This window comes from Neomonachus schauinslandi, chromosome 7, assembly GCF_002201575.2.
Source record: "Neomonachus schauinslandi chromosome 7, ASM220157v2, whole genome shotgun sequence".
Lineage (NCBI taxonomy): Eukaryota > Metazoa > Chordata > Mammalia > Carnivora > Phocidae > Neomonachus > Neomonachus schauinslandi.
In genome coordinates, this window is record NC_058409.1 from 94,709,646 (window position 1) to 94,737,393 (window position 27,748).

Genomic DNA, 27,748 nt, shown 5'->3' on the forward strand with positions numbered 1-27,748 from the left:
TCCCTGGAATTTCAGAAGAGCAGCATGATGCCAGATTGTATAGATTGGAACATTTTCAATTCGTGAGATTCAACTGGCAATATTAAAGAATTAATTATAATGAAAATGCACAGAAACAGAGTCTTCAGTGAATTCCATCTGGGAACAGTCTTTTCTTAGGCCTCATATAATTTTTTGAACCAACTTAGTCTCCTATTTTCTCTTTCCTTCATGTAATGTGAACTATCGAATATTATGAGATATTGGACCTAAAATTTTGATAGAAGCTATCATCAGATTTCAGCTTGTTCTCAAAACAATTTATTACCACCCCCAAATGTGTCTACATGTCTAGCCTACATTCCGAATGTACACGAACATTTTTTTCCCAAGGGCCTGACTTATACCTTAACTACTTTGAGATGTTATTACAGACATGTAAAAGGACAGAATATGACTCAATAGGAAACTGCCAACGATTTACACATCTTTTATTGAGTTAAAACAGCTATTAATCTAAGTGGGAACAATCTATTTCCATTTACCACAGTGAAATGAGAAGGAGAAAGACTATGGTATTCATGCCCTGCCAAACAAAATTCTTTGCTGTTTACCTGAATGATTTTCTAGGTACATTGGCTCATCTCTCATGTTTAGAAACAATGATGAAGTTGTTGCCAGGAAAACAGCTTCTGTGTGTCATATATGGATTAGCCTCCTCCTTGCCCTGCAAGTTCACTGTCAATCATTTTAATGTCCCAGCCTAACATACATTTTGCAGTGTGTATTTTGGTGTCAACTCACAATATGGCAGAATAAAGAAAAAAGTGACAAGGGAATTGATATCCAGTTCATGTCAAGACATCCAAACATATGGCCAAGTGAACAAATTAATAAATCCAATGCAGAAATAAAAGGACACATTACTTACATTAGTAATTTGGATAAGGCATAGTAAAAGGGAATGAAAATAATAATAAAGGACCTGATACAGACAAGTTAATTCAGTAATTATATTGTACGAGTGTATAAAACAGTCTCATAAAATTATCACACCTCGTCCACTTAAATAGATTATATTTGAGCATTAAGGTTCACTCAAAATGCCTGTGGATGAATTCTGTGACTTAAGAAAGAAACTAAAGTACCCAAATCTACATTTGTTGTTTGGAGTGCAGACTGGATATATATGTTAGTACAAACAATAAATGTAGACACCAAACAAAGGATAGATGACAAACCTGAGCCTAGAGAAAGGACTTGGGTAATCCTTTACCCATAGAAAATGGCTATGAAATCTTACTGGTTTTCTTAGTTCAGTAAGCCCTTCCCATAACACTGATCTTTGAGTGAGTTGACAACATAAGATGTTACTTTGGTTTCTTTTTGCTCTTTGCAACTTAATGAATATGCCAGACTTTCATATTAATAATAATAATTGTATCTGGAAAGAAAAGAGTTATTCCTTAGTACAGATTATCACACAACTACTTAGACTCATCAATAGTTAAAACCAACATCACCAAACCTTGCCCAAGGTCCAATGTGTAAAATTTTCCTCTTCTGGATTATCAAAGAATGACAGCACATAAATTAGTGACATTGTTCATAAGTGAGAACAGTAATATAAATAAACCAGAATAGGAGGGGCATGTTTGTAGAAACATTCCTGCAAAATTATTTAAAATAATAAAATATATTTAAAACATTCTTGGAAAACATAAGTTCAGCAATTTTTTTTTTGTCAGCCAAAATTCTTTGTTTGCATCTTCCCAAAGAAGGCTATTCAAGGAATTACTCCTATTCTTTTGAGAGAGAGAGAGAGAGAATATGAGAGAAAAAACGGAGAAGAATCTATGCTAGGGTAAAACAACCAATCAAAGGAAAGAATGCATTTGCCTGCCACATTTCTTTCTTTTCTACCATCTTTCTTTTTCTTCCAATGAATTGAAGTACAAATTCTCAAATACAGGAAAATAGGTATATGAAAAATGGTTGTATACAAATTTTCCACTGAGGAGAAATCCCTTGTCTTTTTCTGAGCCTCCAAAATTGCTTTGGTTAGAATCAAAAAAGACAGTATAGTTTCAGCTCATGAGAACCGAGATTTAGGAACTGAAGATCCCAAGTGAAAGAAAAATATATTAAAGAATGCTCAAGGTAATCAAGCTGGTAAGTAGCACAGGTGCAGCCCACAGATCTTCTTATTTCCAATTTATTCTGGAAAATTCATGGATTTGATATACTTAACTGACCAATCAATTAACCAGATAATCTAGAAATAGGTATGTTGTCGGGTGCCTCCGTGGCTCAGTGGGTTAAGCGTCTGCCTTTAGTTCAGGTCTTGATCTCAAGGTCCTGGGATCTAGCCCTACATTGGACTCCCTGCTCAGCAGAAAGTCCACGTCTCCCTCTCACTCTGCACCTCCCCCCTGCTCAGTGCTTTCTCTCTCTTTCTCTCTCTCTCAATTCAATAAACAAATGATCTTTTTAAAAAAAAGAAATAGATATGTTGAATACCCAAAACGTGCAATGTAATTAGATTAAATAAGTTCTACAATTGATAAAGAATGAGCAGTGAACTCAGAGGGAGGGGGTACTTTTCAAACATTGATTCTTCATTTCCTACTATGGATCCTCTCAAGATGGGATGGCGCTGATTGGTTAGGCACATGCCTCTTGTTTTATTTCTTTATTGTCAACAAATGAAACTAGACTGTTTTGGTTCAAGGAACATGCCTCCAGTCCTTCTACATTGCCAACCCCCCCCCCCCGCCTCCCCGCAAGTAAACACAGTTAGAGATGAAAAAGGCCAAGAAAGACTGTTTTACTTTTTCTGATATATCAACTCTAAAATTCAGGATGTTGCGATATGTCACCAGATTCAGTGGTGGGCAATAAGTCATATAAAAATACCAGCCACAGGGCAAAGGTTGGGTAACATACTACCCCTCCTTTGGGGGCCCTCAGCCTCTTCACCCCTCCCTACCCCTTGGTCTTGCTATATGGTGGTTAGTTATCCAGGTAAGGTAAAAGAAATTGGTGGGACACAAGTTAGAAAGTTATTCTAAATCTGGAGTTTATAAAAATTCTTTATTTAAACTGCTCTGAAAGACAAGAAATAAAATTATTTCTTAACTCCATGAATGAGGGTATACCATATGGCCAATAAAACTCTAATAATCTGCCAGCCAAAAGACTTCTGTCTTCAGTTCCACTACTCTAAGGCCCTATGGACCACACATGTGATAGGGGGTGGGGAACATGACAGTCATTAGCATTTCTAGGGCAAAGTTTGAGAAATGCTGGTACCAAAATTAAATATTGAGAAACCAAAGAATGGATGTTCTATTCGCTTTAATCATTAGGGTTAAAGTGAGAAATTAATTCTATTTAAAGAGTTTAGAGGACTTGAAGCAGTATCTCTTTGGTGGTTGTTTGATGCTCGGGACTGCTCTTTATAGTTTTCTTATAAAGTGTCCATTTTCTACTGTATGCAACATTGGTCAGTGTACATTAATATGGGGGAACAAATAAGAATTTCAAGAATCTTTTAAGTTCAGTCAAAATTACTGTTTCTTGGTGAATATTTCATTACTCTGCATCCATTTTATCAAATGAGAGCTGCTTAGTTATAATTAGTTCTTGGGGGTTCTGTCCTCTTTATTTAAAAAAAAAATTAAAAGCCTTTAAAAGTGTTCTATTTGCCCATAAGGTTTAGCTGTATAAATAGATAGTGCCTTACTATTTTCTAATATACAGTAAAAATACCATAAACTTTTGCTTTTAGTTAAAAAGTCAAAAACTCAGCAAGAAGTCCAGTTTTTCCTCCCAACTATCCATTAATGAAGGTTTCAACGTTAATTGCCTTTTCATTAAAAATTCTTTAAAACCCTTTCTTAACATTCCATACAAAATCAAATTAGCTACTAAGCTTTGGAACAATCTCTGTAATTCTGTTGTGGACTCCCCTGTTCATTATTTGGATTGGTGAGATTAAGGAACAAACGTGTGCCTTTCAGATACTCTAGAAGACTGACTTAATTTTTTTTTCTTTTTGGGCATTATTACGGAACTCCTTTATTCAAGCCTTTTCTGAAATGAGTCATATTAGGCAGAATCCTATTACCATGGGCACCGATTAAAAAAAAAAAAAAGCCTACAGTACAGGGGAACTATGCTCATGCCCCCAAGTCTTGCCTATGGAAACTGCATTTGTTCATTTGTTCTTACAAAGATGAAAACCTACTATGTGCAAGGCACTAGTCACCAAGCACTCTTCTTGCTTAGACAGATGTTCATATCCTCATCCATGACTCAATTCTGGGAGTCCTTGGGCATGTTTCTGATTGAGCTACATATTTCTCTTCTAAAAGCAGAGATACAGGATAACTTCTTTGGATTACAAATGAGGCAATGCAAGTGGAGCATTCAGCCCAGTGTAAGGCCCTGTGCTAGCTGTTGTGGGAAAGGCGAAGATTATTCTCGCATTCAAAATGCCTACAGACAAGTAGGAAAAAAATAATCTGTACCAATGTCTACATTGAAGGTAGAGAGAATGATGGGTCTCAAATGATATCCAGAAGGGGTGCTAGAAGGCTGAAGAGAGAGGGAAGGATAAGGGTGAAAAGAGAACAGAAATAAGTATCCCTTGCCTGCCTTCTGTAGGTCAAGTCCTCTGCTGGGTAGTTGTAAATAATTTCACATCAAAGAAGAGGTTAGGTTATCCATGAAAGCCTGACAAGCGTCACCAACAAGAACTGGATGCCTTAAAGATAAATTGGACTCCAGTGTTTCCATATGGGCGTGGTTCACAAGGACCACAGTGGAGATAAACAAGGATTAGATTCTTGTTCTACAGTGGGCACTTAATTTCATCTCTCCAGCCTTGGTCTCTCACTGGGAAAAATGAATATTGATACCTAGTCCTCCAGTTTTCTCCAAGGTTTTTGAATTAACTGTGGTAATTCATGAACATCTTAAGCCCGAGCCTGGAACATTCTCAAGAATTATTACCTAGTAAAACCGAGGGGAACACAAGACACTTAGGCTTTCATATTTAACTTTCATTCAATACATTATTTTGAATATTAAATGAAATTCTCGGGCGCCTGGGTGGCTCAGTTGGTTAAGCGACTGCCTTCGTCTCCCGTCATGATCCTGGAGTCCCGGGATAGAGTCCCACATTGGGCTCCCTGCTCGGCGGGGGGTCTGCTTCTCCTTCTGACCCTCTTCCCTCTCGTGCTCTCTGTCTCTCATTCTCTCTCTCTCAAAAAATAAATAAAATCTTTAAAAAAAAGAAATTCTCATAAAGGCATTTCATTCATATATTGGAGCAATATCAAAAACAAATGAAATAACCCTCCAAATCTTTATTCCTTCTTCCAGCCTCTCTCCCAGACACAGGATTCACATTTACAACATATCTGTTTATTGATCCTGCAGACATGCCCCTTATATTCAAAACCAAATGTATCTGTTTCACCGACGTCAACTTGTTTTGTTTTGTTTGTGTTCTCTACCTATCTCAGTGGCTTCATCTCCCATGCGGCTTTGTGGTTATTCCCCAATTCTCCCATACCCTGTCTACCACACATGTCCTCTCAGTGATTAGAACTGAGAAATGTCTCTTAAATCGCTCTCCCACTTTCTTCATCTCTATTGCCACAGCCCCGATTGGGCTTTCACTGTCTCTCACCCGGAGTACAAGCACTGATATACGAACACACTCCCTGCCCACTGGATTCTTCTGGCTCTAATTCCTTTTCACACCCCCAAAGCTAATTTTCCAAAATATAAGTTGAGTCATGTCAGCCACCTGCTTCAAACACTTTCAGTAGCTTCTTTGTACCCCTAGAATTAAGCCAAAATTCCTTAGCACGTTGGGTACTTTATGACTCCAAATTACTGCTCTAGCCCCATTTCCCAGTAAATTAAGCCCTCTCCCTAGCAATCAGGTTATTGTCAGTACAGTCAACATGCCACCGACATTCATCATTTCCATGTAGTTCCTGCCTTTTTATTTCCTTAGTTTTCAGGATAGAATTCAAAGGTCATCTGTTCTCTAAGACAGTCCCTCTCACTCAGCAGCAGGGATGGATCCCTCTTTTCAGTCCATCACTCTACGATCTTCTGAAACTTAGTTTACTTTTCCATAAAATGGAAATAAAGGAGCCCTACCCAGAAAAAAAGAACAGTTTGAACAATGTTTATTTAATACTGAAAAACTATCAATTGATATAGCAATAGTGCCAGGCATAGAGCCAAGAGCTTTATGGATATTATCTCTTTCGATCCTTAAAGATTAAGCAGATACCATAAGTAAGTAAGTGTATTCTTTTTAAAAAACAAAGAACAAAAGACAAGAAACAAGAGAAAAAGAGAAAAGAGAAAACCTTCCTGTTCACATCATTACCATCTATAATACTCCCCTCTTCTCCAAGCTGCCTCAACGCCTACTAATCCTTTGATCACTTCTAAACATTGTATTTTTTCCGAACTTAACAACACTTAATTACTTGACTTGAACTTGTCCACTGTATAGCACCACAGGCTGTTAACCAGAGATCTAAAATTACATTCCACTAGGTGAGGTGTTAGAGTCACATTTGAAGGGTTAAACTGTATTAATTAATTATGTAAGTTAAGATTCCTCAGGAGGCTTGGGGCAAAGCACCAATTCACAGAGCAGGAAGAGAATGAAACAAAAAGAACCTAATTAGCCATGTAATTAACTCTTTCAGTGATGTGGTGATAACATGATACAATAAAAGTGTTATGAATATGCTTAAGGAACATCAGGGTATCACTTGAACATCCTCAAGAATATAACCAACACCAGGATGAGGACTTAGCCTCTTCAGCCAAAACTTACGGATTCATTTAAACTACATCAAGGTGTTAAAAACATTTACTGACCCTCCACTACTGAGGCTACTTTTTTTCTAATTAAATATATTATATCTAATATACCTGAAAATACAGTGTCTGACAAAACACATTTTCTCCATAGTTTTTGATAGGCAGCAGATCTAAAAGAATTCAAAAGAAAAAGTGTGCTTTGTGGAAGTAGCTTATTTCATTTTGGAGACTAAATGCATTTGCAGAAAGGATTACATTTTGTTTGGCAATTTATTGACAAAACATATTTCATCACATATTCCATCACATTCAGTAGACAAATGCATGTTGTCAAATACCCTATTTCCTGCCTTTGATGAAAAATACATATTTTTTAGAATCCATATTTTTTTAAATGGTGGAGTTCTACAGATAAGCTCCATTTGCTCTAAATTGGCCAGGGGTGTCTAGATTTGGATTCTATCCTAAGTATATGACTTCTTCTTTCAATATAATGTAAATTAATCTCAGAAGGAATATTAATGTCCATCTTCACCAAAGAAACATCGAAATTCAGTTTACATTGTAATTATTATGATAGGTTCCTTTTGTCTAAACATAAAACTCAAATGGTTCGCATACACTCGTCAGTTGCTAAAAATGAAATTACCCTTTACAGGGTAACACACATACAAAGTAAATATTTAATCTAACCTATTTGTATATCTGTTTAATGTTGATAATTCAATTATTGTCTTCCTTTTCATATTTGCCCTCATACCTGATATATGTATTAAATTATAAATATGGTCTCAGAGGTCAAGAAGCAGATCTGTATAATTTGTTCTGAGGAGCACTCAGCACAGTGCTTTATGAAAATAGGTGTTTAATCAATCCATGGCTGTGGCACAATGGTAATGACTTTCTCCAGCCAAAAATCTTTTATTGCCAAAGCATTTTGCCTTTTTTCATGTCAATAATCATTTCATGAGGACCTACAATGTGCCACACACCGTAAAAATTTCAAGAGATACAGAGGTCAACAATCACGGTCCTTGCTTTCAAGGGTTTACAATCTAGAAGGCAGAATAGGCATGAAGATAAATAATTACAACCCAGGCTGCTGCAAACCATATGAAGTTTGTGCTGGCTCCATCCACAGTACAAACGCAGGAGACATTGACATGGTTAAACTGGAGGAAAGCAGGATGTGTTTGATAAGCTGACATGAATAGGTTTAAAGACTGAACAGAAGTTCTCCAAATGAAGAAAGGCATTCCAGGAAGGGAAAAACAGGTGTTATAATACAGAGGAAAGAAGTGTGTGTGTGTGTGTGTGTGTGTGTGTAAACCCATCATTCTACCAAAAATACTGTAGTGTAAATTATGAGGGGGACTTGCCAGAGAAGACTTTGAAGAGGTTGACAGGGCCTCGTGGGGACTTCTATGCCTAAGAGCTTGGAAAATCTTATATAAATATTGGGAAAACCACTGATAATTCAAACCACTGATAATTCAAACGAGGTTAGATTTGCATAGAGAATGGGTAGCACAGGTGTGCCAAGTTAAGACAGCACAAATTCAAAGCCTGCTGAGTTACTCCAAGAAACATGTAGAGAGTATAGGCAAAAGTAGGAGTAATATGAATAACAAGAAGGCAAAGATTCTAGATATAATTAGAATGTGAAATGAACAGGACTGCACATAAAGGGTTAAGAAGTAAAGTGTCTTCTGGGTTTTTGCTCTGAGTAACCAAAATTTGAAAACGAGATAATTACACAGCTTTTTAAAGTTTCTGAACTTAATCTGCAGACAGAATGAGTTCACAAAACCTCAAAACTTACTCTTTCACTTACCCACTAATCCAAGTCCACTTACATAATGAGAACTTGTATAAGGCTGATCTTCTAAGTCAGAAACCACAAGATATTATACAAGTACAGAATAGTGAGAAATATTCATGTTCCTGTCTCAGAAAAAAAAAACCTACACAAGTCCAAAATCTTTTCAAAAAGGCAGTTTTTATTATAAATGGAAACAGCAGGAGACTGTAAGTCAAAGGACCTGGTCCCAAGATGAGGTCTTATCTATCATGGGGTCTTGAACCAGTAATTCAACCTCTACCATACTCAGTTACAGCCTCTGCACAAGGATAGCCACCTGTCCTACATATCTCACAGTCTTGTAGTGAGTATTAAATAGTGCAGTTGCATGTCACATAAAGAAAAGTGAAGAGCTCTCTAGATACAAGGCAATATAATCATAAAGAATTATGATATTATTGTGTAAGATTTTTCAACTTTGTAGTACTTGAGTCTTGCAATTCTAACATTAAGGCCTTTAACGCTGGCCTTCAGTAGCATTAATCACTTCTGGCAATATTTGAATGTTAAAGATCTTTTGATGACACTTCTGACCTCATTGGCTAGAAGCTATTTTTGCTACTTCCTATTCTTTCAACACTTACATTCAATTTGTTATTAAGCTATACCATTGATTTCTTTGAAATTTCTCTAAATTTACCCTTCATCTTTATTACCATTGCCACCTGCCTATTACTCTCTTGGACTAATGAAATAGTATCTGAGCTGTTCTTTTGTCTTCTGGTTGCCCACCCCCTTCAGGTTTGCCTAGTTTCGGAACTGTTACTAGAGTAAGCTCCCACTGAAGTATGAATCTATAGACATGCTCCTCCCAGGTCAAATGCCCCACATGCTTACATCTCTAAAGAAGCCATCCAACACCCTGCACCATCGTTCTCCCCAGCTTCTCTTATTACCTGTTTATTCTCCATCTAAGCACTCATGAATGCTTTTCTCACTTCTGTCTGTGTTCCCATGGTTACTTCCACATTAAATACCTGCCTCTCCTCTTCTACTCAGCTTATCTAAACCTTACACACCTAACCAGGCTCAGTATAAATTTTATCTCCTCACAAAACCTCACAAAGTTTAAAACCACCCCACCTCAGAATGATACAGTCTCTGAACTCACGCACCAGTGCTAGACTGCACCATATTTAGCCCTTAGATATACCATCTATCCAAGCAGTGAAGCACAAAGACTCCACATCCTCTCCCTTCACTTACTATGTGAATGTGTTATTTCACCTCCCGGTGCCTTAGTTCCATCATCTAGAAAGTGTGGAAGGGCAATAATGCAAATTCAGTGTCCTTGTGAGGATTATATAAGCATCTGGTCAAATCTGGCACACAATAATAGTAAGTAGGAACTTTTAGTAGTTGATTATTATTATCAGCATCTCTTTTACCGATCTCTGTTTTGCTCAATACTCTATCATTAGAAATCGGCATGAGCAAATTAACCTTAGTGGTGTAAAACAACATCAGATTCTGTGAGCCAAGATTTTGGGCAGGGCACAGGGGTTGGAATGTTCCACAATGTCTGGGACCCTTATTGGGAAGACCGGTAAGTCTGGGGTCTCAACTTATCTCCATTTATGTCTAATTGTGAGGTAGAGGAGACCCAAAAGCTACAGCCAGAGTACCTCCATAGGGCCCCTTCATGTAGCCTCATGTCCCACAATATGGTAGCCAGGTTCCAAGAGGGCATTCCCTGACAGGGAGTGTCTGGAAAGCAAGCATTCCAAAAGATCCAGGTAAAAATTGCCTGACCTTTTTTGACATAGCCTCAGAAACACATTGGTTATAAGTGCGTCCCTAAGACCAGCCAGATCATAGGGATGGAGAATTCACTCCACCTCTTGAACAGGCAGTGGTCAGGCCACATCGCAGAAGATCATGTGGGATGGGAGATATTACTGTTGCCCTTGTCTTTGGAAAAGACAATCCCCCAACAAGTGACATTGGTATAAAGCTCATTTCTTCTTCAACACTCTGTTCATACATAAATAGTAGTAGAACCCTGCCTGGGATGTAGTTGGTATTCCATAAATAATTATTGAATAAACAAACAATTTCACATTAGTTTCAATTTCATATTAGTTTCTCCTCAGAACTAGACTAGAGTCTTCTCAAAGGCAGGGATTATACCATATAGTCTTTCTATATACCAAACAAAGCCAAAAAGTTATTAGAATTAAAGTAGATCAATTATAACACTGCTGAATATTGTGGGGACATAATCTAAATCTTGAATTCATTAACTGTAGAACAACGACATTCAAAACTTCAAGCAAGGAGAGAGAACCTCTGTATTTTGGTTACAGGGTCCATAAATTTTAGTTATTTTTATATCCTAAGGACTATATATTTGAAAAATGATGCAAGTGATACCTAAACATCTATCTGCAGAACTGCAGCGTTACTTCTCTCAATATAAACTAATTAAAGATGAATAACTGTAATTACTGCCTTTTTAATCCTTTCCTACTCGTGTTGAATTTGTGTCACCTTGTAGTATTTAGATCGCGTTCTATTTGCTCTGATTCAGATTCTGAGTCATCAAAATGTTTGAAATAGGTCTGAAAATAGCCTGAATTAATTCTCTGGATTGCTGTTTATAACAGATATACAAGGGAAGCATTTTATAATTTTAAAGGAAAACTTATTTTGTTGCCAAAAAAAAAAAAAATTGAGAAGTTTCTTCTCAGGTCTTAGGTATGTTAAAGTGATGTGGCAGAAGCAAAAGAAAGGGCAAGAAAGAAAGATGTTTTATTTGCATGGAGAAAAGAGAAAATATTCAACTCTTAAAGCACAAGGATCAGAGCCTTTAATGCATTTATCAAGAGCAATTTGGAGGACCCTCACAGTCTTCCAAAACATGGCCCCAAGGAAAATGAAAGTGGTCTACCAGCAAGGAGAACAATAGAGAAAAAGGGAGTCTTTGGAGGCAGTCACAACCAACTTGTGCTAACCAGAAACACAGTGGCCAGTGTGCTCTAAGTGAGCACAGCAGGTCTCCTGGGACCAGAAGAGAAACAGCATCACCAACTCACATCACCCAGGTGCCACTGGCATCTGAACAGTAGGAATCATTCACGCACCATCTCCATCTGTGCCTTCCCCCTTTCAAGTGTTTGCTACATGACCAGAGGAAAAACACTGTCATTTGCTCAGACTGTCTGTCTAATAGCTGTAATTAAAGCCCTCTAATCGCCAAAAACCCAGTGTGTGGGAACTTGGCTGAAAACACACACAATGAAAGCATGAGGCCATCTTTGTAGGGGGAAAGGTGAAGGGCACATTTTAAATCGCCAGAACCGGACAGACTTCAGTCTGCAGGTGTGAGGGGGTGGAAGGCTGCTCACAGGTTTTGGCCAGAGCCATCCTCAAAGGTGAAGGCATTGGAAGATAAAGTGTGGGAGATCTGCCAGATGGTTCGGTCAATGAAGACTACAGCAGGGCTCACTCCACACTGGTCATCCTGCCCTTGAGGCAGCTTTCTACAGGTATATCCTAGAATGTCTTTCCTGAGAGCCACTGAAAGGAAATGCCCACTGCAGATAACTCATTCGCTTTTATTTTGATATATTTTTTAAAGATTTTATTTATTTATTTGAGAGAGAGAGTGAGAGGGAGAAAGAGCACAAGAGGGGGGAGCGGGAGAGGGAGGAGCAGACTCCCTGCTGAGCAGGGAACCCGATGCGGGACTCGATTCCGGGACTCCAGGATCATGACCTGAGCCGAAGGCAGTCGCTTAACCAACTGAGCCACCCAGGCGCCCTATTTTGATATTTTCAAGTGCCTTTTGAGAGAGAGCTACAAAGGTTGAAACTTTGATGCCTCAAAAAAAGATGAAGCGTCTGTTAGTGTCCCACAAGTCTGTCACAGGTAAGCCGCCATGTGACTGTTTTTACTATTATCAATAAAACAATAACACCTCAACTAGTATGGCAATGATTATAATTAACATTGACCAGCACACTTGATATTTGCCAAGCACTGTGCAAACTGCCTCACAGGGGTTGTCCCACCCAAGCCCCCAAACAACTGTTAAGTGATGGTCCTATTGCATCTCCCATTTATAGATGAAAAAAATGACAGGTCAGGTCACTGGAACAAGGTCACACACTCAGCGAGTGGGGGTACAAAACCCGCTGGTTGGGCTCTGCATCCCACATTCTTAACAGTTTTATATTAATAAAGTCACAAGATACATATTTTTGACAAAGAAATCTCTCGACAGAAATTTTAGAAAACATCTCAGGTAGCAGACTGTGGCCCTGGGCCCTGAGCACAGGGGTCCTGCTTGCACAGGTTGGTGCAGGCCTGGAGGTCTGTATTGGACAAGCACCCCCAAGGGGGACGCTAATGCAAAGGGACTACATAGACATGGCTAGAGAATTAGTACCAGTGAGTTTGCTTAGTTGATACAGAATGAAAAAAGTCATGCTTACCAAGGCGGTGTTGTTTGCAATTAATTTGCATCACTTTGGTTCATATCTATTGATAGAGAAACCTCCCCAAGCATGAAAACGGGTCTTAGAAACAATCTATTTTAGACAAAATGCTTCTAAAACTGACCATGCCCTCCTTCAGGGGCTCCCCTTTGCTCAGTGTGTTTTCAAGTTTTCTGTTTTCATCTCAAATAAAGTCTCAGTTGGGTTCTAATATGCATTTAACAGCTGCTAATCTCTTCTTTAATAAGAAAACAGGCAGAAACAACAGGGATGACAAGCTCTGAGAGAGATGAGAGCAAGGCTGGAGTAATCAATGGAAGCAGGAGCCTCAGCTGATGTTCCGCCAGGGTATATGGCCCAAACACGCAACCTCTGACTTCAAATTTCAATGCTTTCTTATAAATATTAAGTTTAAAGAGGCATAGCTAAGACTGACCATTCAAAACCAGCTCTCCTTCATTACCAACACGTAAGTGGAAAACAAGAAGCAAAGGAAGGAGAATTGTATGGTCATAACCATTCTCTTCTATCAACGTGTCATTTGTGTGACTTAGATTTTGTAGGGTTCATCAGATCAAATAGTCCTACTTCCACACGTTATTTATCATGATTGTTGTTAAGTGTTTTAAAAATAATGCATTCGCGCAGAAATAATAGCATAAGTTAACTCTGTATTCATTTCCCAGATGATGACCATATAAAAGTAATATATTTCAGCATAATTCATTTGCGTGGAATAGAATTCTAAGACTAAGAGAATTTTTTAAAAGGGAAAAATAGAGGGAAAATCTTGGCGTGATACTTTTATGATAAGTAATGTCAATCAAAAGTTGTCACTGCAACCATAACACCAATGAAAATTACAAATCATTTGCATAAAGGCTCTCAAAAAAAAAGGAATCACTTAATAAAGCAAGAAAATTAGAGTAGTCATGGGCTACATTTATTGAGCACTTATTATGTGCTAGGCTCTTCTCTAAGTTTGTTATATGAGAAACATGAAAAATAAAAATACATGCCATGAAAAAGAACTTTTAGAAAGATCTCCCCCACCCAGTGCCCTGAAATGCAAAAGATGGGAATTGCATTAGAAATAAATTCAACTCCACTTTAAAGTAAAAATATAAATCTTCAGCATTGTTGTCTTGCTGCCAAAAAGCACTATCTAATTCACTGATGTTGGATCTTAAACACACAAAAATGCAAACAACGGACTGTGACTAATGCATCAAAATACACAAAATGGATCATAATAACCACCATTTCTTATGCACGCTACTTGTAGGTGAATGCCAAAAGATGATACACTGCTTCCACATCTAACTATCCCTACACTGATAATTACATTCCAAGAGCAAAGTGAGGCAGTAAGCAAAGTAAGGATTGCACACCTTCATTATCCATTAACAGCATGCTACATTAACCTTTGAATATTTACCTTGATGCCAATTAAATATTTGTGATGGCAGCATCAATAAAGAGGAGAATCTTGGCCAAGGCCCCATTTGCCCTTGGTTTCTCTGCAATTCTTTGTAAATAGCATCCTGAAGTTTTAACACATCAACCCACACAGACATACTAGATCAAATCATTTTTAAAATAAGTAAATCCTGCTGATCCATTACCTCAGCAGGCCACGGGACTAGCACAGGCAAACACTCACCATTGACAAGCCAATGCCTTGAGTGTTTGACTTTCTAGAAGAAAGGCATTAGTTAGCATTTAGATGGATGACAAGGCAGCAGACAGTGAAGTCTGAACCCGGCAGAAAGGCATCCAGCGTTCTCTGGAGTGTGTAAGCCTTCATGACTGGCTGACTAGATTGCGGACAAAAACGACTCACAGTGCAAGATAAAGGAAAAAAAAAAAACCCAAACAGTTTTAGCAGTTTTGTGAAACCAAGACTGCAATGTGTTTGGGCCAGGTCTACATATGTTGCATAAGACTCTCCCTTTAAGGCTGCACTGAGATAGAATTTACCTGCTTTTCCTCTCTATATTATTATCATGATTATTTTCTCTAAATTATTTACTATATTCATTCTCACTGTAGCCATACCTTTCTCTTTACTCCTCCCCTAGGTAGGATAAATAAAAAACTCAGTATGGAATAGCTGAGAAACATGATCATGTTCAGAGAACACAGACCAGTCTGAAATGGATTAATGATAGGCTTCAGGCTTTATGAAAAGGTAGGGTTTGAGCAGAGGCTGGTAAGGCTTATAGAGTTTGGTCAGGTAGAGACTAAAATCTCACTAGGAAGTGACCCTGAAAATAAAGTACCTAAGAATAAATGAAAGAGAGTGATCAAAGCCAAAGGCCTGTGGCCCACTGGGTCCAGGAAAAAAGAAAAGAAAGAGAAGAAGAAGAATGGTGACCCTTGAAAAGCATGATCGTGGAGAGGAAAGTGAGAATGCTAGTCAGGTGACATTATGGAGGTGAATGAACCCCATACCAAAGTTCTCAATGTTGATCTTTTTAAAAGCAAATCAGAAAAGGCAACAAGGGAACTTCCCTCGAATTGAAATGTCTTATATCTTGGTTTTGATGGTGGTTATAGAGTAAGTTGTGTACAATTGTCAAAATTCAAACTGAACACATAAGATCTATTAATTTTATTGTATAAATTTAATTGATTTTATTGCATTACCTTGAAGTCATTTGTGAAATAACAATTAAAAGGTGGGGGGGGAGTCAGGTACTCTCCTTTAAATTCCTCCAGGGGCTCCCTAGTCCCCTCAATAAAATAAAAAACAACAACCCAAATCTTGGTCATAGCTGCTAAATCCCTACAGGATCTCCCCCTGCCTAACTTTTTCACCTCAAGTCACCCTTCACCCATTCATTCTTCCCAGCCCAATCCTCCTCCTCTGGGTCCTGTTCACAGGAAAGCCCTGCCCATTTCAATCTCTGTGCTTGCAATTCTCCGTGCTTTCTGGAACGTTCTTGCCCTGACTCCCCTGCTCTGCAGCAAAATAGTTAATGATTTCTTTCTAGAAAAATGTCACCCTGTTTATTTCCATCATACAATTTCTACAATCTAGATGAATCCTGCTCATTTATGAGCTGAGTTTTCTCTTACACTACAAAGCAAGCTCTGTGACTAAAGGGAGGTGGCCGTTTTAAGAGTGGAACTCAGGACTTGGCATATAATAGATGCTCAACAAAATGTTGTTTGTGAATTAATATATACACCTTTTCTAACCATGTACCCTCATTACACTAGAAGTCTCTTCAGGTCAGGGGCCATCTATTTGTCATCTCTATATCTCTGTTACCAAACCCAATGCCTGGCACATATTAGAAGCCCATGAAATGCTTACTGAACTTATAAATGTTTAAATTTAGATTTAACACAACTTCTCCAATAAATTCCAAGAATATTTCACTTTGTAAGGAAATTCATTTGCCCCTAAGAAATGCACTGATTTAGCTAATTTTAAATCATAGCTGCTGAGGTTTACAAGGACTTTCCCCACCTGCGGATTAGCTTTGGCTTCCTGACTTAAAAGGATAAGAAACTCAACCTGCAGTGAATTCACTCAGGTTCCTTCCAGGTGACCCACACAAGTAGCATAATGCTTAACCAAACCATTTCAGATGATCAGTTTTGGAGGAGTTTTGTGATTCACTCTCAGTGGACTGTATAAACATGTTGAAAAAAATTAGCGTTAGATTTGGATAGTGACCAGCGATGTAGCTTCCTGTTTCATTTGTTCTGTGAGCATTGTTAAGAGCAATGAAAAACTATGAATTACCGATTCACACAACATCATGAGCCAATCTCCTCACACAAGTGAAAGAAGCCAGATCACACATCCCCCAAAATAGTATATAATGAATGATCCCATTCATATGAAATTCTAGAAAGTGCAAACATATATATATACAGTGACAGAAAGCAGAACAGTGGTTTCCTGTGAATGAGGGTGATTACAAAGGGGCACAAGGAAAGTTTGAAGGTAACGAAATTGCTTATAGTGATGGTTTCATAGGAGTATACATATTCGTTAGAACTCATCAAATGATGCCCTTTCAATAGGTCTAATTTATTATACCTCAATAAAGCCATAATATATAAAAATAAACTAGGAAGTCTCCATTGGAATGATTTCTTAAAACTTTAAATATGCCATCAAATTAGCAGCATTTTAATTTTTGTAAACACTGATATTTGCCAAAAGCCTGCGGCAATGCATTATTACCTCCTCTCTTTCACCTGTATATTATTTACCCTCTGAAACTCAGCTGAGGCCTCACCATTCCCTACTCTTATAAAGATGTCAGAGGCATTTCTTATCATCCACAGGGTCAGTGAGCAATCCCTTGATTGCACTTTCCAAGAAACACTGCCCAGAGATACAACACTTTGATGACTATGGATCAATCTCTCCTACAAGCAAGGACCAGGAAAATTATCTTTTCATTCCAGACTCTCACCAAATATAGTGATAAATTCACTTCCATTTTGTCTACATGGTATCCAAACCCTTTTCCTCCTACTCTGGAAGTGGAAGGAGTCCACATGGTCCTTCCTTCTTACACCTGGCTAGTAAGATAAGGCACTTAGTCAACAACTTGGACAATTCACTGTTACCATCCATGACTGTGAATTTCTACAAAAGACACAAAGATGTAGGAAGAGGTCAAAAGTTGATCAAGGTGGCAGCATTTGGCAACATTAATACTAGTGACACTGTCCTAATCAGCCCATGAGGTTGGTCAGGCCAACCTTATGGCTCTTGTTGCCAAATCTTCTGTTCTTACCTCCTTTATCAACCTTATTTTCCTGGCTTCCTGATGATTCTAGAAACTACCTCACATTCTTCCAATATGTTCCTTTTCTGTTTAGGTTGCTTATAAATTAGAATCCTAGTTCATACAAAGACAATCTGGCACAAAGCACAGGACGAGAAAAGGGGGATAAGTAAAGGAGTGGCCTACGACCTTTAGAAGTGTCCCATGAGTACTTGCTTCCATGGAACCCTAGGTTATAAAAGTGAATCTGGGTTAAGTGACTTTCCCAACACCACAGAATCATGTCCTACTATGAACCACTGTGGACCACTCTTTTTCCTTGTCATAACAACTTTGTTTTTCCCAGTGAATTCTCTTTCATAGAAGAGTCCACTAGAGTAACCCAGCTCTCCCATTCTTGCTACCTTACACAATTAGGCTCCAGTCAGTGGAAATGCCAGGGTGGTGACCTGAAGGTTATGTTTCAGAAATTCTGGAGACCCTGCCAAATTATTAACCATACTTTGAACGGAAAAGAAATCCAAATCTCAGGTTTCAAGTCTGAAAACCAAATAGGGCTTCAGGAATTTCTCTCACCTTCCCTCCTAAATTAACAGTTATGTAGGAAAGAAGGCAATTGTATTTCTTTACTGAGGAAATGTCTGCTTATTCTCTTTGTTTGTTTGTTTGTTTGTTTTAATGAAGTGCTTGTCTTTTTGGCATGATCTGTAAGGGCTCCTAATTTTAGGAATGACTACAGTGTCCTTGTTAAAATATGGCTTTTTGCCCTCAGACAAACCTAGTTCCAAATCCTAGCTCCATGACATCTTATTTGTATGGCTTTGCGCAAGCCTTTCCTCTAAGTTTGTTTTCTCATCTATTGCATGGGAATAATTGCAGTGTCTACCTCACAGAGCTGTCATACAAATTCCAAGGGAAGAGGCACACAAAATATTTAGCACACTCCCTGGTGCAACAAGGTTCTCATGAAATGTTAGCTGCATGTATTAGCTATTAGAATATGTTATATTAGTCATATTTTTTTAGATTCACTCAGATACTATAACCTAAACCTAGAGCAGATGTCAGCAAATTTCTCAATAGGGCCACAAAGTCACTATTTTAGGCTTTGTAACCCCAATCATTTCCTTTTATTTTTTTAAGATTTATTTATTTATTTGAGGGGGGAGGGGCAGAGGGAGAAGAAGAAATCCTCAGACACCCCAGTAAGCACAGAACCTGAGTGGGGCTCAAGGAGCAGGGAGACAGAATGGGGATGCTCAACAGGTGAGGGGCAGGAGGGCTCAGTCAGTGAGGGGTTCAAAAGGGGGTTCGATCCCAGGACCCTGAGATCAGGACCTATGCTGAAACCAAGAGTCAGACGCCTTACTGACTGAGCCACCCAGGCGCCCCAATAGCCCCAATCATTTCTGCCTGACTACTCACCTCTGCTGCTGCAACATTAAAGCAGCCACATACCATATGTAACCCGAGGGGTGTGCTGAGTTCCAATAAAACTGCATTTCTGGAAACTGAAATGTTAATTCTCTAATTTTCACATTTTATAAAATGTTTTTCTTCTTTTTTTTCCCCAATCTTTGAAAAATGTAAAAATAATTCTTAGTTCATAGACTGTTTAAAAACAGACAGTGGGTCAAATTTGGTCCACAGGCCACAGTTTCCTAATCTCTCAATTGGAGAAAGAGATAAATCCTATATATGGCCATTGTGTGAGGCAAATATTCATTTCAGGGCCTCCACCTGCTGTTAAGTGACATGCTGATAGACAATATGGTACAACTTGATCAACAAAGCCAGTACTGTAACTTTGAGATCCTCCAGAGTATGTGATAAATGCTACACCAAGTGCCAAGATTTCCTTTACACTGAATTTTTTAAACTTTTGACAAAAAGTCACCAACAGCTAGTCAAGTCTATTTCTACTTGGTTGTTAGAAAAATTCTTTCTACTTTCATTATATTAAAGGCATCTTGAAAGGAAATTAACAGTTTGTCACCTTAACAGTGCAAAATTATGCAGATAAATACTGTAATTTATAAAAGATAATGTCTTTTATTCATTTATATTCATAAGCATTTACTAGAAATATCTGTATTTAGAGGATTTTTAAAGAAAATACTTCAGAAATGATAAAAATAGCCCTAAACTAAAAAGATTTGCTTAACTATGTCTACATTTTTATTCCAAGATCTCACCCAATTTCCAACCAGTGATGCCTTAATTACTTGTATAATGCACCAAACTATATATACCTACAGTTTGACATGAAACAAATGTCATTGTGAGGTTAAAAACATGTTTTAGTTCCTCTGTTTCTTATCGGTATTATAAGTATATGACAACATGCTCCAAGAGAAGCAAAATTCTTATCCAAGTTTCTACTAAATTGATAGGCATTTAATATCCATTATTTTTTATAGTTATCCACGCATATGTAAATTTTATAAACATCCTAATTTTGAGACAAGATTCAGCATTTTTTACATTTCCCATTTGTAATCCTCCCTCCCCCCACCTCCCTTTAAGAAACTAAAATACGCTTATGGGGCCAATAACTCAATGAGCTATTCCACATCTGGTTATCGGAGGCATATTTCCTGATTAAAAAAAAATCACAAAAAGCTGTTTTTATATGCTTGGTTTCTCCTTCTGTTATTACCCATTTAACAGTAGTTTCACATACAGCCAGGCATGTGCCAAACATAGGGCCAATAATAAAAAATACTGACTTAATATAATTTGCTTCCTTGGCTGCTGGGAAAGCAGAAAGCATTGACAAACTGTTTTGTGTTTATTAGTGAAGCTATTGTAGAGGGTGATTGGGGTTTCATTATAAGGGGCCTGCAAACAGTTTTAGCACAAATGCCAATATACATTTTAGAATCGAGTGCAATTTTAAGTATTTTCACTCAAATGGTTTTGCAGAATCTACAACTCAAATAAAAAGTATATTGTGTTTTAACACCACCACCGACTACTATACTATTTGTCGCATTGATCTCCATTGTGAATGCTTCAAACCTTTCTACTTTCATGAAATGTAATGCGCAAATATATTCCCTGGAATCCCAAGTTATGATTAGTTACTAAGCAATCAGAAAAATCACAGCAAGGCATACTTCTGAAAGAAATCAGAAAGAGTAAAGATCACTTCTCTATGTGTGTTACATAGTGAATCACACAATACCTCATCGATGGTACTGTATATATTAGCTAACCACCATAGGCTAGCTGGAAGCTCATACATCAATGAAAAGATCTTTGTCAATTGCTGTATGCCTCATTATCTCACTAAGATTTCTTGGCAACAATTAACAGTTACCCAATTCATAGAAATTGCCTTTATTATTTTTGAAGCAGCTACTTTCTTCGGCTTTAATGACTAAGAGAATAGAGACAGATGTCTCTGTTGCTAGGGAGACTGAATTAAAAAAAAAAAAAAACCTTTGAAATGAAGTAAATAAGCAACTACCATCTTTTTTTAAAAAGAGAATTCTGCTAGTTTTGAATTAACTATTTGTTTTAAAAACAAACCAGCAGTAGCTCTACTTTTTAAAGGAAATAAATTAGAATGGTTTATTATCATTCTTCTCTGACAGTAATAAATCATTAAAAAAAGAAAAGAAAAATAGACCCACCTGTGCACTCAAAATTAATTGAGGCTGATTATCAGAAACTGGTACTTTCTTTGTACTGGTACCTGAATTCAACAGGAATTGCCTTTTTATACGATCTGTCAATCCTCTACAACTAAAGAGAAAGCAGGCCCTCCCGCTGGTTAGAAACACTGGGGCCTTGCAGACAAGCCTTGCTTGCAGAGCTGGGAGAGCTCATGCCCTCTCCTCACCTAGTTCCAGTCCCACCTGCAGCCCCTTGGCCAGTAGTCCAGACTCTGGAAAACAAGTGATCCAAGCCAAGACAGCTTGGCAATTGGGCCAAATTTCTTCTTTACAATCTCTCTCCATGCTCACCCCTCCTCCTCCATCTTTAATGCCTCATGCTTGACAATACACCTGATGCTTTCCCATTTTCATATATCTTGGACACGCACATCCTGTTCAAACCCTCCCACCATCCTACTTGTTCTATCATCATGCTTTAAGAGGAATGATACCTTCACGTGAAAAGAAAAACTAATCCAATTTGAAAGGAAATCACATGTCATAAAAACAATTGCAATCCACCTAAATTCTTTGAAAGAGCCCCTAATCTCCTTTGGCATCTATCCAAAATCACCCGAACATCTTTTTTACTTGCTCTAATTAAATCATTAACCAGGAATCCATATTCAGCTTAAGTATAAACCAAAAATTGAATGAGGACTTCTTGGGCCTTTTCAGTTAGTAATATTTTGCTTAAATATCAGCATAGTATATTAAAACAGAGGCAAACTATCTATTTTTAAATGTTATATGCTATTGCCATAATTTTAAAATCACCTATAATACATAGAACAACATACAAGATAAAAGTACTTTCTTTTTCCTATTTAAGAAAATGTTTCAAGTTATATAACACTCGGCCTCTATGGCCTGGTGATCTAAGCACTACTCCTAACAGTTTTCCTTTGTGAATGCATAGTTTGAGATCCAAATGGTGGACTTAAAAAAGTTTACAAGAATTTGTAATGTGAAGACTTTCTGTGCTTTTTATTAAAATTCTAACTTAGATGCAATTAGTATGGAAGACAGACCATCATCAGAGTCACACTGGATGAAACTGGGTCCAAATGGAGCAGTGTGGCATTTTGGGTGAATATAGCAGCTTGTGGGTCCAAAATTCTGGGCTCAAATCACATTTTTTTTTAAAGATTTTATTTATTTCTTGATGGAGAGAGAAAGAGCAATAGCACAAGTAGGGAGGAGAAGGAGAAGCGACGCGGGGCTCGATCCCAGGACCCTGGGATCATGACCTGAGCCGAAGGCAGACGCTTAACTGACTGAGCCACCCAGGCGCCCCTCAAATCACATTTCAACCACATACCTGGGATGGGACTTCAGTCAATTTCTTGGCTTTCCTAAGTCTCACTTTTGTTGGTGGTAAACTGGATATTAATCACCTCCTAAGTCTGCTTTGAGGGCTAACATGATATAACAGATGTAAGTATGTGGTCCAGTGCCCAGCACCGAGAAGCACTCCATCAAAGGCAGTTGTTATCTGCTATCATCATCATTATTATTAGCTGCTTCTCACTTTTCTGAGCATATTAATTAAAGATCAAATACAGCTCTCCAACCTTTCATGAAAACTGGGGACAGTGTATGCTCTCCATGACAGTTATGATCATATTATTTAGAAATATTTGCATTAGAAACCAATTGTGGTCTATTTCCAAAGACTGTGTTCACTTTGGATGATTTCATCATATCATGAGATTGGGTTAATTTTAATCATAACTTGTTCATCCTAGCCAAGCTAAGGAGCTTGCTCCATTCTGAGGTGACTTGGTTTGGCTCTTAAGAGATACCGCTTCCCTAACAGAACATCCTTCCAACATCTTACCAAGACCACTCTTTCTTTATTGAAAATCTACTTAGAACCCTACCTCAGCTATTAAGATTTCCTGATGAACTTCAACTACCTCATATTATTGACTGATGGCAGAGATTCTCAGCTTCATATATCACACACAGACCATTCATTTAACAAATGTTTACTGGGTGCAAGGTACTATTCTAAGTACCAGAAATATAATACTGAACATGTTAGAGAAAGTCCCTGCTCTCTTGGTCCCTATCTTTTAGTGGTGCAACTGGTATGAGCAAACAAATTGGCTTCAGTTAGTAACTTAGAAAAGGAAAAAAATAAAACCAGTTGATTCGAGAGGACTTGGAGAGAGGACTGATAGGAAAGATGGTGCCCTATTTATGGCTACCCTCATTTGGGACTGCACAGGTCCAGAAGGTCCTGCTCGTATAGACTGCAACAAGATGACACATGAGCTGAGAGCCAAATGGCACAAATGGAGTGGCCATGCAAAGATCTAGGTACTGAGCATTTCTGTAGAAGGGAGAAGATAGAACAAGTTTCTAAAGAAGGAAAGGGCTTTGTATGCTCAAACACAAAGCAGGACAGTTGACCACAGTGCATGAGTATAGGGGCAGATGACCAGAGAGGAGGTGGGAGAGGTAGGCATCGAGATGGTTCCAGGCCCAATTCCATAACGCCCACCTGCAGAGCTTTTGCAAAATGTGGATGTGTGGCCCATGCCCCCAACCCATTAAATCACAATCACTAATGGTAGATTCCAGGCTGTGTGTGTGTGTGTGTGTTGGGGGGGGTTCCAAGTTTCCGAGATGATACTAAAGTGCAGCCAGTATTAGAAGCCAATGATAAAGAGTGTTGGAATCCATGATAAGGAGTTACGGTTACGTTGTTCTTTTCGTTCATGTTTTCAGTTACTTTTCAGTACCTCATCTCCCCATTTAAAGTTTGTGTTCCAGGCATTTCTGATCATTATATCTTTGCAAAATGCCAACTAGAGAACTATGTGTGCAATAAATGCACAACACAAGGTTGTGATTGTCTTCTGTGTGCCTACATCTGCTTGGAGTGCACTACAGAAACAGACTCATGGTTCTAGGCATATTCCCAATTACCTTTTAAAAAATAAACAAACAGGTGCGTGCAAACACCAGCCCTTAGCAGCTGGCTCCCATGCATTTCCTTCAGGGAAATGAAGATACTGGCTAGGAATTCTCCAAAGTATCTGAAAAGGAAACAAAGGAAGGTTTTGGATTTTTTTTTTCTGTTTGTTTGTTTTTTGGTTAAGAGGTGAACAATTGTAGGACCTCTGGGCCATGAGCAAGATGGTCAGTGTGCCCACATGCTGATAAACATCACCAAGATAATCATTTTGCCGGAGTCTCAGTATTTTTCTCTAAAAGAAAAACCACAATTTCGAAAGTCAGAATTCAGAGTAACTGAGGAAAGAATTAGGTGATGAAGGTCACATGGAAAGCAAGAGAGAAAGCATAAGCAAAAAACGGTTGTGTTTGAAAATGACTGTTGGCACATGCAGAATTCCAGAGAGTCATTCCAGGATTGTTTGAGGGAGGTCTAGCTGTGACATCTGTCACCACAATGGCAGCCAGGGTTGGTTGTGATAAATTTCTGCTTCATATGCTCAGTTTAAGAGAAGGCCCTTCCTAACTAGAACAGAATCATGCTCCACTTGTGGCTCACAGAAATTGCCATAAGTCCAGATAGGCTTCTGGGTCATATGGGAAGAAGTTACCTTCTTGGTAGTTAATTCCTGAAATTCTCATAATAGGGCACACAATTAATGATAGCTGTGAGCACTCCAGACTCATGCCAGTGGTCTTCCTACCTGTATCATTCAAAAATTTGACCTGTAGGTTTGGCCATTCTTAAACAGAGCTTCTAACATCATATCGTACTTACATATGCTTTGATAGGCAGATTCTAGTTTTTACGGTAGGGTTTATGAATTTCCACCCGGGTTTGACTCTCACATGGCCTACTTACCAGCTGTGTGACCTAGGCAAACCACTAGAATGCAAGCTCCATGAGGATGGGAATTTTTAACCTGATTTTTTCTAAGGATACGTAATTGGGGAAAAAAAAAAAAAAGATCAAAATCAGACCCAAACCAAAAGTCAAAAGAAATTTTCTATGTTTCATTTGCCTTAACTTCTGCATCTTTAACATGGGAATAATTATAGTCTCTACTTCATATATTTTGTAAGTGTTAAGTGAAATAATGGATGTAACGCACTTAGCACATTGCATAGGAATAATACACATTCCAAATGTTTGTTGAAGAAAGACCAGTGTGAGTATAATGCTTTTAAGCCAAGTATTGATAATAAGATAACTTTCTAATTACTTACAAATATTTTAACGATAGAATGGTGCTTTCTCAGGCAACCTAATAGTCAAATATCTTAATTGAGTATCTGATCCCAAACATGGACTCAAAACTTCAAACCAAGCACCAAATTTCTACTAACAGCTCGATATTGTGTCTAGATTATTGATTCACCTATGTCAGCATCTTTCCTTTGAAAACTCCTCCCCTTTCATTCTGAGCTCAGTCCAGCAAAGAATAAAATCTCCATGGTGACAACAATGACCCCCTCTTCGGAGTGTATTCAAATTTATGTTGAGCTTTTCTTGAATGCTGCTGTGCCTTGCCTTTAAATTGTCTCTTGGAGTCACTCCAAGGTCAGGGGAATTTCTTTATCACTTAAGGTCTCCTTCAAGGATACAAAAGAACAATTTGGAGTTCATGATCTGAAATTGATAAATTTTATAATAAATAATTCTATCGTATTTGAGTCAGGCAAATTATTTACTAGGACCATTATGTTAAAGAAGTTGTAGGTGATGTTGTGACTAAGAGCCTCATACAATAAAAATGTATGTGCAATACTTATTTTTTCCCCCTAGAATGTCTGATCAAGACATTCATTGAGTGGGTATCACTTATTCAGAAAGTTACTATACACAATACATAATATCAGTCTGGGTTCTGAGAGTGACACAAATTTGCGTCTTTCTGTTTTGTATTAAATATAATGCTACCTTGAACTACACTGTAAAATAAGTGTTATTTCAATGTTGGGTCCAGCTTAGTCAGGAGACAGAAGCTGAGAAAAATTTAGGTAAGTCTCATTGATCAAGGGGAGCTTTAGGGAGTACAGAAGTTTTGAGTCTGGAATGTCCCATCAAGTGTTGTGTGAATCAAATGAGATGTACATTTAGTCCTTATCAGAGCTGGCCCATGATATTATGTGGTCTCTATATGTTAGCTATTATTAAGTTCCAGATTTTATTATTATTATTGTTGTTGTCATTGAATTTCAACATTTGGTCTAAAATATATTTACATTTTGAGAACAGTCTCAGTCTGTTTTGTATCCATAAAGAGTTAAAATGGCTCTCTGAAGGAATCCCACAACTCAGAGCCTATGCATAGTGAGAGGCAAAATCCTGGATGTCATGCAGACACACCTACAAAACATTCAGTATAGGCAGACGGGTTTTGTTTGACAAAGTTAACAGTGGCAGTTGGAACTTACCACTGTACAAAGAATTTGGCGAAGTGTGATGTGGCTTCTTTTATTACAAAATATCTGTAACCTTCCTCACCCCCTACCAAAAGTCACTACTATTTCTTATACCTGAATTAGGAAGCACACCAAAAGCAAAATTATCCTATAAATGGCTAATTTCACATGTCATTTTCTAAACTGATGAACCTTAGTATGTGATTTATGAAAAGAGGAAGCTCTAGAGGGATAGACTAGAGCCCTGAGGTAACTTTCCTGAAAGAATTTCCCTTGACAACCTTAACTTGGAACACGAACACACACACACACACACACACACAGAGTACAGTACAAAATTGTTTCATGAATCATCCCGCTCTGAGTTGGTTAAAATAGCAATGTCACTACGCGGGAGCATAATCTCTTTGCTCTCCATTACCCTATTGACATGTTTTTCCACCCCACTGCTGTTAATCCATGAAGACTCCTGATGATTAAAACTGATTTGGTTCTTTAAGGAAACTCAGTGGTCAGTAACACTTCCTCTCCTCAAGCCCTTTATACGTCATGCTGGGAGTGACAACTACATGTGCTTTGGGCCTCTTGAATCGATTTAATATCTCAATTTGTGCTACTGATGTTTCATCTGACAGTGGCGGGTCTCCAAAACACTTCTACAGTGACACTGCTGAACTTAGTGAGGGTCAGATAGCTATCACATTTTGAATTAATTCACTTTTTCTCTCTACGTCAATCCCATCGAAGTCCTTAGACATAGTCACACAAATGTAAAATGAACTTGGTAAAAGACCCTCAATGGATAGAATTTACTCATTC